Source organism: Halichoeres trimaculatus, unplaced genomic scaffold (genome assembly GCF_033239565.1).
Source record: "Halichoeres trimaculatus isolate MK-OKI-2021-1 unplaced genomic scaffold, fHalTri1.1 fHalTri1_scaffold_12, whole genome shotgun sequence".
In the NCBI taxonomy this organism is placed as follows: Eukaryota; Metazoa; Chordata; class Actinopteri; order Labriformes; family Labridae; genus Halichoeres; species Halichoeres trimaculatus.
This window is the reverse complement of record NW_027437190.1, coordinates 21819133-21832842: the sequence shown is the minus strand read 5'-3', so window position 1 is coordinate 21832842 and position 13710 is coordinate 21819133. Positions and strand designations below refer to the sequence as shown.

Genomic DNA, 13710 nt, shown 5'->3' with positions numbered 1-13710 from the left:
GTTTGTTGACGGATGGTTGGTAATGCGCCTGTATTCAGGACCAGTCTATTCACTAGCCCTCTGTTGTTCTGTCCAAAGTTGGAAAAGCAGTCGGCCGTGAAGTGACTAGCACACACATGCACAGTTTTACTGAGTGTAGCTGGCACATTTCCCTCATAAATGAACTCTAGCCACTTAGTCTTCTTCCGAGATGGGAAGAAGATGGGAACTATGTGGCAGCGGTGGGGCGGGGGTTCGGGGGTATCTGCTCCGGTGGACCAATCAGGTCAGACTTGCTCCTGATTGGTCAAAAAAAGGAATCGCTGATGTTGGCAAATGTCGGAAATTCCAAACAGCTCGTTTTTGGTCAGGATTTTACATTCACAAGCACTACTTAGTACAGGTTTTGTCATTAAATATCACATTTTGTGGGCTGGGAGGAAAGCCAAAGACTCACAATTTTCACTAAAAGACTGAATAAAATGACTTTTGCATAATATGGGACCTTTAACATTGACAGATCATTTTGAACAAAGACATAAAGTCCAAAATAAAACAGGAACAACTCTCCCTGAGTTTACAATTTGTTTTAATAAAGTAACAAATTTGAAAAATAAAACTGACAACTGTCACAGTTTTAGTATTTTTGAAATTAACAGGTGCAAGATAAAACAGTTTAACTGTTCACTCTCCCTAGTAAATTCATGTTGTCTGGGCAGGACCTGATGCACTTCTGCTGTAGTGTTGAACCGCTACTATGTACTACTACCTAGCGCCAACTACTGGTTAGGAGGACCTACTTAACGTAAGATTTTCTTACCTTGAGTATCAGCTGATACCCTATACCGATAGCAGTACTCGTCCATCCCTAGTGAGAACCACATCTGACGTATTTTCAGCTGTAGTTATAGTAGTGTTATATATTGTGTCCCACTCTACAGCAGTATCTCTAGATGCCTATACAAATCATCCCATTGGCATTTTTTGTTACCAGATTTCCACAAAGCATGAGACAGCATTTTATCACACAATATTGTCAGTCAAAAACCTTCATGCCGTGCTCTGGATGTAAATGAAGTCAGAATTTTCATCCCTGATTTCTGTATAAAAATATTGCTTTGCTTTAAATCCGTCTCATTATGGCATTATCTACCTGGGCAGATGTCAGACTCCAGCAGATGCCTCATCCACTGTGAAATCTGTAATATTTTAATCCATTTAACAGAAAGTTGTATCCTTCATCACCAATTCCAATTTTTGCCCCGTGTCTAATTGTTTCCACAACACTGGTATTTTGAGATTGTGAGTCAAGAGCCTGTAATCAGCGCCTCCAATCAGAGGTATTAACATGCGAGTCAGTTCCAGCTCAGCTGCCTCGGTCCAAATGGTGATGCAGCAGTTGATTATGGGCTACTGCCTGATTTAAAACTGCTGAATATTTAATTGACACAATGAAACATAACACTTCAAATAGGCTTCTATAACATCATTATAACTGTACAAAACCAAACAACAGATGTGAAAAATTAACGTTTTCTGTGGTTTATGGACTTCAGATTTCCACTCACATACAGTGTAGAGGGTCGGAGGAAGGATTTGCCAGCACATTTTCCGCTGAGTCAAAACTTGGCTGCAATGGCGACCCCCCTCCACTGCTCCCTGCTGCAACCATATACACAGAAGTGTCATGAAATAGAAAGATATTATCTGCATCATTGCCTTTTGGGGTATAACTCTTAGATTAGCTTGGATATGAAATGGTAGCCTGTAAATCCAGACAAGAAGAGAAGGGAATGTGACTATAATTCAGCTCATACGGAGGTGTGCTTGTCAAAAAAATGAAAAGCGCGCTTCAGCAAAGCGAAGCAGCTCTCAGCTGATCTGACACCTTCCTGTGTGTGATACTTTTGCTTTTCTATAATCTAAACAATAGCAGCTCATCATCCTTGGGGCTCAGTTAAAATGAAAAAGAGGTTTTGTCTCAGGTTCAGTGCTACTTGATGTAATCCAACGAGTTCTTTGTCCACTTATTTCAAGCTCTCTTGAGCCATTCACTTGCTTAAGAATCAAAGTCAAGATCTCCAGTAATTCATCTTCTGCTTTTTTTGTCTTTCCAATTCTTGCTAGTATTTTTCACTTTCAGCAAACACAGAGATGCTACAGGCACATGAAAAGAAATGCTCTATGTCTGCTCGATTAGCTGTGTTTTTAACACCAGAGGATTGTTGAGCTGCTTCTGTTTTTTCATGTGTGAGAATAAGCATATAGTATGTGTGTTTGTGCATTAGTGACTGGCGTAGTCAGTTTTCAGCATTGCTGTTCACACCATTCCATCATGTGCCACAAAAATGTTGCATCCACATTTTCCCTGTTTGTGTCAAGATGAGTTATCTTTGAAGTTACCAAGATGATGGCTGTATTGTGCCGCTCTGGTGAGTTAATAATTCCTTTAAAGTCAGTTAGTGAAATAATTGGTTCACTATGCCAAAGTCACGACGGGTGCTTGGATGGAAATGCCAGAATTGATGCATTTCATACAAGCATGGAAGCGTTAATGTTGGGGAGCACAGAAGATTACAGGCTACACATGGGAAGGTCTTACAGGCCCATAGCCTTTGTGTTTAGTGCAGGCTTAAAATATTAGGACTACCAGGTTTCTAAATGTTATGATTTAATCTGAATAACCCGGTCATCTGATGAATGTTACATTCTTACATAACCCCTTTAGCCCTGCCTCTTTGGGAAATTTCAGCTAAACTCTTCATTATGTTCATCAGTTAGTCTCTAATTTGTCTGTTTGGTGTTTGATGATGTGCAGATGGTGTGCTATTAGGTTTAATGTCTTTTTGTAAAAAAGGAAAAAGTTTCTTTCTGCTTTTTGAATCAAACACTGAAGCCAAAACAGAGAACTGAAAGGTGTTAAAACAGCAACACAAAGACGTCTTTTAACTTTTAAATTACGATGTCATCACTGACACCAGTGACACATTAGAAATATCTAATTATTGCCAACACTTCTTCCAGATTTTTTAAAATTCTTCCTTTCTTATAACAAAAAAGTATCAGCTATCTCGATAGCTTTGATTTCATTCATTAGCAGGCTAAACCAAGCAGCTTCACTCGAACTGTGTTTAGAAAATGAAACAGCTAGCTGGAAAAAATCCCCCAATAACCCCGGCCTTTCACAGCTGAGACAAACAGCAGCGTCTGTTAATAATACGCTGTGTCAGAACTACAATCGACCCCTTTCCCAGCACACACAGCAGCTTAAATGGTTTTAATTATTTATGATCTGCATAATAAATCGGAGTATAATATTTTTAATCTGTTTGTACCCTGGTGGAAATCCAAATATACACCAGGTAGCTTATTAGCAGTTATATGTTATCCCCTCAGTGAAGACTTATTGTTTACTGCCCCTTGCCCACTCAGGCAAATGAGGACAAAGCACACAGCCATAATTTGCACAGAAGATTTGCGTAACCCCAGCTTTTGATATCACCATTTTCCAATTTGGCCATCAAGTCTCAATGGGACGTAATCAGTCGCCGGCAGTTGGCCGGTGGCACTTGCTGGTGATATCCTGTCCACGATAATAACAACAGCGTCTCAAAAGGGGATAACCTGCCTTATTGCTCAATGGATTTACATACAGGAGGTAATCATTGGGACCGCAGGCTATCTGTGACTGATGGTGTGTGTCAGCATTGAACATGCAGCCTTTGTTTTCATTTTGGCAATAAGGCCTGTTAGGCCAAGCTGCTGCAGAGATCAATGTACCTTTGGGATGATTGTAATGTGTCTGATTGTTTGTGTGTCAGTGCATGTACGTGTGTTTGTGCATGCGTAATTCATCTAAATGCTTACCTGTGGGCCATCATCTTTGCTCTCTTCATGAATCCATCTCACTCTGTTTTGCTGTGAAGCAGGGAAAACGCACGACTCCTTCCACGGGAGACCAAACCATTACAACAGCAACCTGATTTACTCTCCCACTGAGGCTTTGATATTAAAACACTGTTGTACAATAATCCATTTTGAAGAAAAAAAACCAAATACAGAAATATGCTAATAAAGGGAAGTGTGTGTGTAGAACCGTATCCTCCGAGGCTTCTCTAGTGAGGGGATGTTTGAGGCAGAGGAGAAGGAGGAGGCGTAGGGGGGAGGAGATAGGAAGCGATAGCTCAGCAGAAAGTTGTAAGTCCTCCAGTGGCTTGCTAATCTGCCAGACTTAGGGTGCCCGGTTTCCTCTGTGCCCTCGTGAAGAGGGGGGAAAGCTCCGTAGGGCTCACCTTTTCAAGCTGCCGGGGCTACTGCCACAGGGGGAAACCCAACACATTGATTAGCCGTCAAGAAGGACGGGGTGAAGACTAATTCTCCTCCTATCCTCCCCTTGACCCCCCACCTCCTCAGACCAGCTCCTCCAGCTCAGGCCGCTGCTTTCTCACGGGAACATACAAACATCAGGGAGAGAAGATTGAGGATGGAAGGAAAGCAATCAGAAATGAGACCGGTGACAAATGACGAAGGTGTGTGTGAGCGAGAACAATCGACAAAACGAAAGACAGGAATCAAACAAACAGGCGAGCCCAGAACAGCCTTGTTTTGTTTTGCTCTGATCATACGCCAAAATCTGGGAAGCGTGCTTGTGCACAAATCTCATGTTTGTGTGTGTAGGTGTGTGTAGTCTCTTAGTTGCTGTGTTTATCTCTGTGAAAGCTTTACGGTAAATAAAGCTCAAACCTGGCAGGGAGACAGGTGCAGCAGGCAGGGCCAAAGGAGCGCTACTGTAACTCGGGAAGAGAGAGTGAGTGAGTGAAAGAGGAAGAGAGCGACACCTTTGAAAGAGCCAACCGGACGATCTTTTGAAGTCGTCCATATTGGCATGTCATGAATAAACATGGGCGATGTTTGCTCTGCTGAAGGTGTGAGGCTCATTAGAGACCAGGAGGCCATGCTGATAAAAGAAGCATGGCTGTGATCATTTCACTGCACTGAAAACCTACAAGTTCATCCAGTGGCACTTATCATTTTAGCCTCCTTCTTCTGTCTGGTTGTGTGCGCTGATGAGGAGAGCGGAGGCAATAATTGGAGAGAAAAACTCCACAAAGCACTAAGTGTTGCTATGGAGAGATGAAAACATCTGAGATCATCTTCTGCACTGTATTCTCTATTTTCTGCCCACAATTTTTAAATTACCCACCAATTAGGCTGTCAGCTTCCTAATGATGCGACTTCATCTGCACATTTATTAAGAAAACCATTAGAATAATCCCAAGTTTCACTGTAATGTCATTTTGTAGGGATGAGTTCTTTTTGTTTCAGCTGCTGATAATAAAACAGACGATCATTTCTATTACTGCAGATAACAACGAAGCACGAACTACATTATTCTCCTTGCACCTCCACTCAAATCATAACTCATCTATAGGCTTGTGGAATATTAACCCGGTGTTCCCCCAAGGCTGAGAAAATGAACTAGCAACTTTTAAGCTCATGCAGCTCTGTGAAGCCATGGTGTGATTAGAAACCCAGTCTGGTGAAATGCTAATACACTCGTTGGAGTTTGATAGCCTCCAGTATGTAAGGCTGCTGGTTATGAATAACCCTCTGCATAACCGACCCTCCCCCACATCACTCAGGACCAAATATTCAGTTTTCACAGCCTTGCCATCAGTGATTTAGACAGTGCACTTTGAGTGCCTTTTTTTCTTTTTCTAGCTAACTGAATCCATGTCAGAGCGTAGGGTTCTTCTGAAAGCATTAGAGGAATCAGTAACAGCCCTTAAGTCTTGCTGAGGCGGATCTGGGTGAAGATTAAGCAACATCGGTTAAAGGAAAGCGGGAGGGGAAATGTGTTGTGGTCTTATAGGCATCTGACAGCTCCTCCATAATAGTCAGTTAATCCTTTTCATGCATCGTGTGCTCCTTTGGCGACATCCAAACGCAGATACAGCAAACGTGCACACACATATTCACGCATGCACTCATTGGTGCAGACACTCGCTTTCATAAACAATTAAGCAAAACAGAAATAAACATGCACATTAGAGCAGTTATTTTCTGATGTGTTTTCATCATTTCAACGTGACATACGTCAAAACTGCTCTGGTTGCTTCAGTCAAATAAATGTTGTCGTACAAAAACCAAGGCCAGGATGCACTTTCTCAACTCATGCTAACACTTATACTGCTTTAACAGTGTGTGTGTGTGTTTGGCTTTTCCTGGCATGGCGCTACAAGCTACTTAGAAACCAAATTACCTCATTATAAGTGCTAATGACAGGTGTCTCTTTTTGTTGTGTTTGCAGTAGGGAAATGCTGCCAACTAGATGCCTGCCACCACTAGCGTCAAACCCTGCAGTGTGCAAATATTCTGTAGGATGAGGTACGTTATCTGTTTCTGCACCCTCGTTCAACTCATTAAATATTAATTGATATGTGACATTTGATATCCGTAGTTGAATCACTTTAATGACGTTGATGTGACAGGCTTAATTTAGCCAGTTAGGCTGCATCAGAGGGAGAAGTCATTCTGTCCCTCCCGTCATTATCCTCTTCATCGCACCCTGTGATTGCTCAGACCAATTAAAACGGATTAGCCTCCCATCCAGTTCACCCCCTTTTCTGCCACCAAATTGTTGTGTCATTTGTTGAGCATCATGGCTGCCCGCGCTCACTCTTTGTTGTTTTGTTCCGCTCTCACAGGGCCTGTCCAAAGTAATAATTGTGTTTCTTGCTGTGCGATAATGCGGTGCTCTCTGTTCCTTTCGGGTCTGTATTGAAATCTTGATCCTGTCCCCCTGCAGTGGCTATCACCCTCCGTATCTGAAGAAGTGATGCTATCTCCCTCCCCCTGTGAATTTGCTCCTCTCCAGCAGAATTATCCATTCCCTCCTTATTGCACTCTTTCTCAACTCTCAATATTTTCTCCCTGCCTTCCCTATCTCCCCCTTTATCTCTCCCTCACCTCTACATTTCCTCCTTCTTGCACTCACTCTCTTACCTTCTCTTCTCTCTTCCTTCTCTGTTTCATTTTTTCCCCTTCTTATCTCTCCACCTTGATCACTCCCCCTCTGTCTTCCTTCAGTCTTAACTTGGTTTCCTAAAGACGCCCTGCACGTCTCTGTCTGGGAAGCATCAGAGTGTAACCTGCTAAATTGGAATGTTATGGTGAAGCAACACACACGCATGAGAAACTCTTGAGTTAATGGACAATTTACCTCACCTCATTGTAATAGCCTTTACATTCATTAAGCCCCCTCTGTTCTCTCTTTATCTTTCTCCCACTCACTCCTTTATTTCTTCATTCTCTTAACTCTCTGCCCTGCTGCATTATTCTTCATCTTCATCCTTCCTACTGTATGTTTCCTGATCTTCCTCTCTCCATTCCACTCTCTGGCTTCGGCTGTCGGGCCTGGTTCCTCTTGCCTGCTGGAGTAAATGGTAAAATAATGGTTAACAGCCAGCCATAAATCAACCCAATTGAAAAACATCACCATTAGAGTCTTTCTCTCCCTCTTTCTCTCCCTCATCTGCTCTTTTTGGTGCCCTTCACCTTTGTTTCACAAGGGAACGAAGGAGGGAAAGACGACCATTAGGAAGCGTTGTGTGTGGGGGGAGACAGGCTCCTAGAGAATTGGAGGGTAATGGAAAATAAGCCCAGCACGTGTGTGTTGTGTGTCAATTTGTTCCCGTGGACATATGTTTGTGTATTTGTCAGTTTCAGGGAATGGGCTCCAGTTGTTAAGCTGCTACTGGTGTGTAGATGCTATGTGCTCCATCCTGACCCAAAGCTTAGAGGAGATGGCTCATGCGGAAGGAAGAATATCTTGTGTCAGCACATCCGCAATCCGTTTGTGTGCAGTGTGTGTGTGTGTGTGTGTGTGTGTGGCCACACATGCATTACAGGCTTAAAGGAGGGAGGGGAAAAAATGCGTCACAGTGAAACAGATAGTGCAAAATGGCAAAAGGGAAGAAAGTGATAGGAGAAGAGAAATCTGCCACAATGCGTGGTGAGTGAAGCGATGTGTTAAATGTGATATGACACACAGACATACATTAAGTACACACACAAAGTCATCCATCCTCATTCATAGAACACAAATACATTGACTCGCACACATCCACACACCCACATATTTAGTTAGAGCGGCTGATTGAAGGCAGCAGTGCATTGTTCAAGCTTTATTGGACCAATAAAAGGTGGCTTCAGGCAGAGGCCTGTCTGGGTTTGGTTGCTGTGGTGATGCCCGCCAAGATAAGTGGCAGAAAACAGTGATAGAGAAACTACTTCAACAGACATTACTTAAATAAACATAGCATTACCATAAAGAAAATGCCTTCATTTAAAACTTACTTTACGTCCCCCAAATTACAGGATATAGCATCACCAGCATAGCTTTGATTTTGATCCCCCAGGTTTTAAGATATCCATCCCTGAGATTACTGCTTCCTCATGGGGCTACAGCATAAAAATATTACCTTTTGAAAAATTCAACAGCAAAGTCTCTCTGCCCTCCCCATAGAAAGTAAAAAAAATCTCAGTAACTCTGAGACTCCCGGTGAGCCTCAGACTTCACAGCAAACGGTTTTAACTGGAGCTGTTTTCTAAGAAACAGTCTGCATTAAGTTCTAACTTATTAAAAGCAAATCATCTGCACACTAATCTAGGTTTTCTGGGCGATTCTCCTCTTAAATTAAATATTATCAGCTAAATCTATTAACTAAGGTATTAAATATTAAAGTCCTCATTATGCAGGAGAGTCCCTCTCAGAGTGTTATTAGATTATGGGATTTTATTAGTGGCACGTGAGCATGTAAGCAGCCTCAAATCTTATTCTAGAAACAGATGGATCTGATTTCAAACACAGAAGTCTGTTTAGCAGCTGGATTCACAACAGAGCATCATATCTAGCAATCTGATAAAATGTTGTCAAGTAAAACCTTCTTCTGGGAAGCTGGTTGTCATATTTAGCCAGAGAAGTAAATGGTGCATTAAAATCAAAAAGCAGAAAACAGCTGAGAATATACGAAAAGTACACCCACATTATGAAAGAGTATTCGTGCATGTATTGTATGCTCTCACTCACAACTCCCGCACAGTTGACTGAACCACGTGCCCTGACACATCTTCACAGAAACAAACCCGTCCACGCATCCTCACAGACTCTCAGTGCAAAAGGCCAAGCTGCACAGAGGTGCTGACGGCTGTCATGTTAATGTGCCGTGGAGGCTGGAGGATCGGGTTTGTACCAGCAGCGCGAGGTGGGGTAGTGGAGAGCAGAGTGGTAGGGTGGTATTGAAGGAAATCAATTGCTTTGTATTTACACTGCTCTTTTACTGGAAGGGTCGTCTAGTCTTGAAAATTGATGCAGCACGACAGACTTTCGGTAGATCTTTATGAAATATTGAAACATAAAATATCTTTAACACTTTAGAGTGCAGTTCATCACAGAACTATATATGGATAGCAAAGATCCGGTGGTGAATCATTGGTACTTTCTGGGTAAATCTGATTCGTGAAGTAGAATACAATGAGTCACAAAAGACTAAATTGATATGCATTCATATCCTGTCTAGTGATTGTTACAATTTACTCTGGAACAAAATGATGCTCAGACAAAAAGAGAGAAACAACTCTGTCAGTTGTAGAGCTGGACTGCTCAGAAGTGAGTCCAGACGGTTTCTTGACTGAGGGGGCTCAGTGGTAGTGATTAATTCAGGGGTTTAAAACAAAAATACCAAAAGTAGTGTTTATACACTGTGTTAGATTCCTGAATAAACTTGACCTTTTAATTAAAACCTGCATATTGAATCACATTGAATCACATTTTTATCACTGACAAAGACAAGCATTTACAGTACACACGTCACAAAAGTCTGAATCAGCTGCAATAGATGAGAAAAATAATTTGACAAGCAGGCAGATTGTTTTTCTGCAAGCATAGCTTATCGTACAAAAGAAGGTATATAGGTAAGGTATACAAGTTCTTGTTAATATTACTTTTGGGAATGGTTCTCATTATTTGATGATTTTATTGTATGTTTGGCAAATTTTCATTCATGTACTTTGGTAAATACACTTTTATTATCATCACCCATGAGGCAAGGAAAGGCAAGTTTATTTGTACAGCACATTTCAGCAAGGCAATTAAAGTGCTTTACAGAGAAACATATTAAAAGAAAACAATTAAAATTCAATTAAAAATCGGATAAAAAATAACAAGATATAAGATAAGATACAATAAAACAAAACTAAATTTAAAAAAAAGCAAGATGGTTAAAACAGATTTTAAGATATGAGCATAAAAATCGCAGTGCAGAGTTGCAAAATTAAATATAAACATGAACAGCGTAACATTTTCCCTAAAGTGAGGCCAAGTTTAAGGACACCCCTCATGACTGTCTCAGGTATAGGTCTAAAAATCTGCTGCCATCATCAAAAGAAATAGATTAAAATAGACATCGAATACACTTTCATTTGGTCAAACATTGTCTCTTTGGGGAGATATCCACTGATTTACGGCTTTATTGAAAATGTGATCTGCTGCAACATTTGCTAGTAGTTTAGCGGAGTACAGAAAGAATAGCTAGAAGACATGCAACAAACATGAATGAGCGTTGATTTTAGATCACAAGAATCATCAGATCCCAAAAATCAGGTGTGCCACTGAGGGTATCAACTGGAGGAGTCTGTGCAGTCTTGTGTGCTTTCATTAGCAGAAGGATTAGTGCATTAGTCGTGCAGCTCAGCCACATCTCTTATTGGCATGGCTTGGCTTCAGATTACTTCACCAGCATATGTCAGCACCCTTCAAGGCACTGTTTTGGCTTCAATTATTACAGAAAGAGGATATAGTGGAACATCATCCATAGTTATGTACAGTCAACACTAAAACATATACTTTCTAGCTTCAGGCATAGAAATCTGCTTTAGGTTGTCATCCAACTGTTTATGCTACCTTTTAATTAAATCTCCCATGTTTACACAGTTGTTTTTAAATCACACTTATGTTCTTGAATATGCTCATCAAATTAACAAATCAATAAGAAAATGGCCAACAATCTGTTCCTACACTTGAATAAAACCAGAGGTGTAAAAAATATGCTTTTCTGTATTCATGGCTGTGAATGCATAGAAATGAGATGATGCTTGATGAGATGAAGATAGGAGGTGTGCAAAAGAGGGAGAGGCAAGGGAAGAAGGATACCCAGGACTGAGGGGGGGGTGAAGTCTGAGAATGCAAGCGGGGATGTTGATGATAGAAGATTCACAGGGGAGAGAGGAAGGTGGAGGCATGTTGTGAAGGGGTGGGGTGGGGGAGAATGGATGAAGGAGGAAGATTTGTCCTCCATCCAGCAGGAGTGTGGTCCTCACTTCACAGCCCCCGCGGCGCTGTCTTCACAATCTCCATCCCTTAATCAAGAAGAACAAAGATATGCATGTTATTAAAAACCCAGGCCCGTCAAAGGGAGGCAGCGAAGGGAGCAGGGGAGGGAGCGAGTGAAAGAAATAAATAATGGCATAGTAGCATATAAATATAGTGTTATCCTCCAGGCTTCTCCTATCTATCGCTCATTTTTTTTCTTCCGCCATTGAGGAATTCTTTTCTTGCTTTCAACTTTCGCCTTTTAAGAAAAATGAATTATTGTTGATTTCCATTGTCTGCCGTCATTTTGTCTTCATATCCCATCTCTATTTCAGCGCTGACTACTCTTCTCTTTTTCCTTTCTTTCTCATTTTTATTCTCCCGCTCTGTGACTGGCTCTGTCTTGCTGTCTTATAAGCTTTTTCTTCATTCTCTTTCTCTCACCTGTTCTCCATTTTCTCCCTCTTCCTCTATCACACCTTTATTCATATAATGTCATGCCAATCACCCCCCGGTTCCCATGCGGTATGAAAGTGAATGTCATTGAAAGTGCATTAGATTCTTTGTGTTGTGATCATGTGTGTTTGCGTGGGAGTGATGTCGTCTGTATAACATGTTTGGAGACAGGTGAGTGGTGGGACCAGTGTCTGTGCTACAGATGGAGGTGTCAGTGCTTCACTTCTTATCAGCAGTATTTGGTGGTGGATGTGTTGCCCCTGTAATTTGTGTCTCAGTTTGGAGTTATACAATATTTACAGTGGAGGATAATTAGAGGGCTGCAGTCAGATGTCACAGTATCACCAAGGACGCAGGCGCTCTTAAGTATATCTCACGTTTTGATTCAGCCAGACTTTGATGTTGGAGGCTTCAGAGAAAAGATCTGTTTGAGTGCTTTTAAAGAAAGCAGGACTAAATCTGGGTGCCTGTTCCATATAGCGTTCTGTTTCAAGCTGGCTGTGCTCACATTGTGTCAAACAGTGCAAAAATAAGGTTTGTTCAAATACTAAATTCTCCTGATTTATAATTATCTTTTAGATGTTCCTTGGTGATTCTACCCACTCCTACTCAAGTTTTCAGAAAACAGGGTCTGATATATTGTAAATATTTTCATTGGGTATCACAAACCTCAGAAAATTGCTTATTAATTCAATAAATTTCATCCAGAAACATATTGAGGGTCCAGAATCCAAAAGAAAGCCTTCATTACTCATTTATATTTGAGAGAAGCCAGTTGGAAGCCACTGAGCTCGGCAGGCAGAAGTCTTGGATTCATATTTCATCTAATGGAGAGGAGATCAAGTGCGCATGCTCTATTGGCCCAAAAACATGGCAGTTCTTCTTAATACATCCATGTTATCGACACTTCTCCCATTGCAATGCACAAAGGAAATGGGGGAGTTGCTCCCATATTGCATCAAATCCTGTTAGCAGGAGAAATGAGTGCCTTTTTCGGATCCCTGCTGGAGTACCAAACGGGTCTGTTTTTCTTATACACTGAATGTTTGATTCAAACAAAGTCTTACAGAACCAATATTTACCCACTTTTGAATAGCTGTTTGAACTTGGAGTAAAAAGTGTGGCAGCACTCTTGTGGCTGTGTAAAGGAAACCGCATAAGGCTGTGGGATCATTGTTATAATTTTGATTTGAGTGTAGAAGCCATCTTGTAATATGGAGATGTAGGTTTAGTGTTATTCTTGTTGTTAATACTGTATGTCCCAGCCTCTGATCATGATATTCAGCTCTGATCAGACTAAGCCTTGACTACATGTTAAGACCAGGCAGTATTACCTGCATGCCACAAAAAATCCTCATAGCATAGAAAGCTTTAAGCTGGATAATAATCCTATTTAATTCAAAAGCTGTGTGGAAAACCTTTGTGGAGCTATTCTGTTGGGTCTGTGCCAAAAAGTCTGTATTCAAAGGCCTCAGAAATTTGTTATACTTTACAGGGGTTCATGTTATTGAGTTGACCCCTGCATTTGCTGTAATACGAGTGTAAATGAACCATTTTCCAACCCTCCCTGTTCTCCCTTTTGTTGTGACAACACAGGGACTGTGTTGACCAGTTTGACCTCCATTGACCGTCTCCTTTGTTATCATTTATGAGTTTAGAGTGATTCTGTATCTGTGCTTGTACTCTGAAAGCACATAAATTGTGTGCTCCATCTCTGCCCCGTTTAGCCTTACAATCTTTCTCTTTCACTCTCTCTGTTACGCTCCCTCTCACATACTAAAGCACACAAAATCATACCCATTTGATACAAACTATTTATTCCAGCGTACATTCAATCCACAAAATGATTATTCAGGTTTCCTAGCAGCAATAACAATGTTTCTCCAATACAGTTTCTATTGTTG

The 13710-nt window shown here is 41.2% G+C and overlaps 1 protein-coding gene across 3 annotated transcripts in view; it reads left to right on the top strand.

Annotated features, from left to right (window-relative positions):
• grik5 (glutamate receptor, ionotropic, kainate 5) overlaps positions 1 to 13710 on the top strand; it is a 93261-nt gene that overhangs the window by 12800 nt on the left and 66751 nt on the right. Inside the window, exon 1 of one of the 3 annotated variants that reach the window (XM_074682649.1) lies at positions 6348 to 6366. The exons of the other annotated variants lie outside the window; for them this stretch is intronic. The gene's annotated coding sequence lies outside the window, so the exon portion shown is untranslated. Of the gene's footprint in view, positions 1 to 6347; positions 6367 to 13710 lie in introns of those variants that run through there. 3 annotated transcript variants of the gene reach the window in all.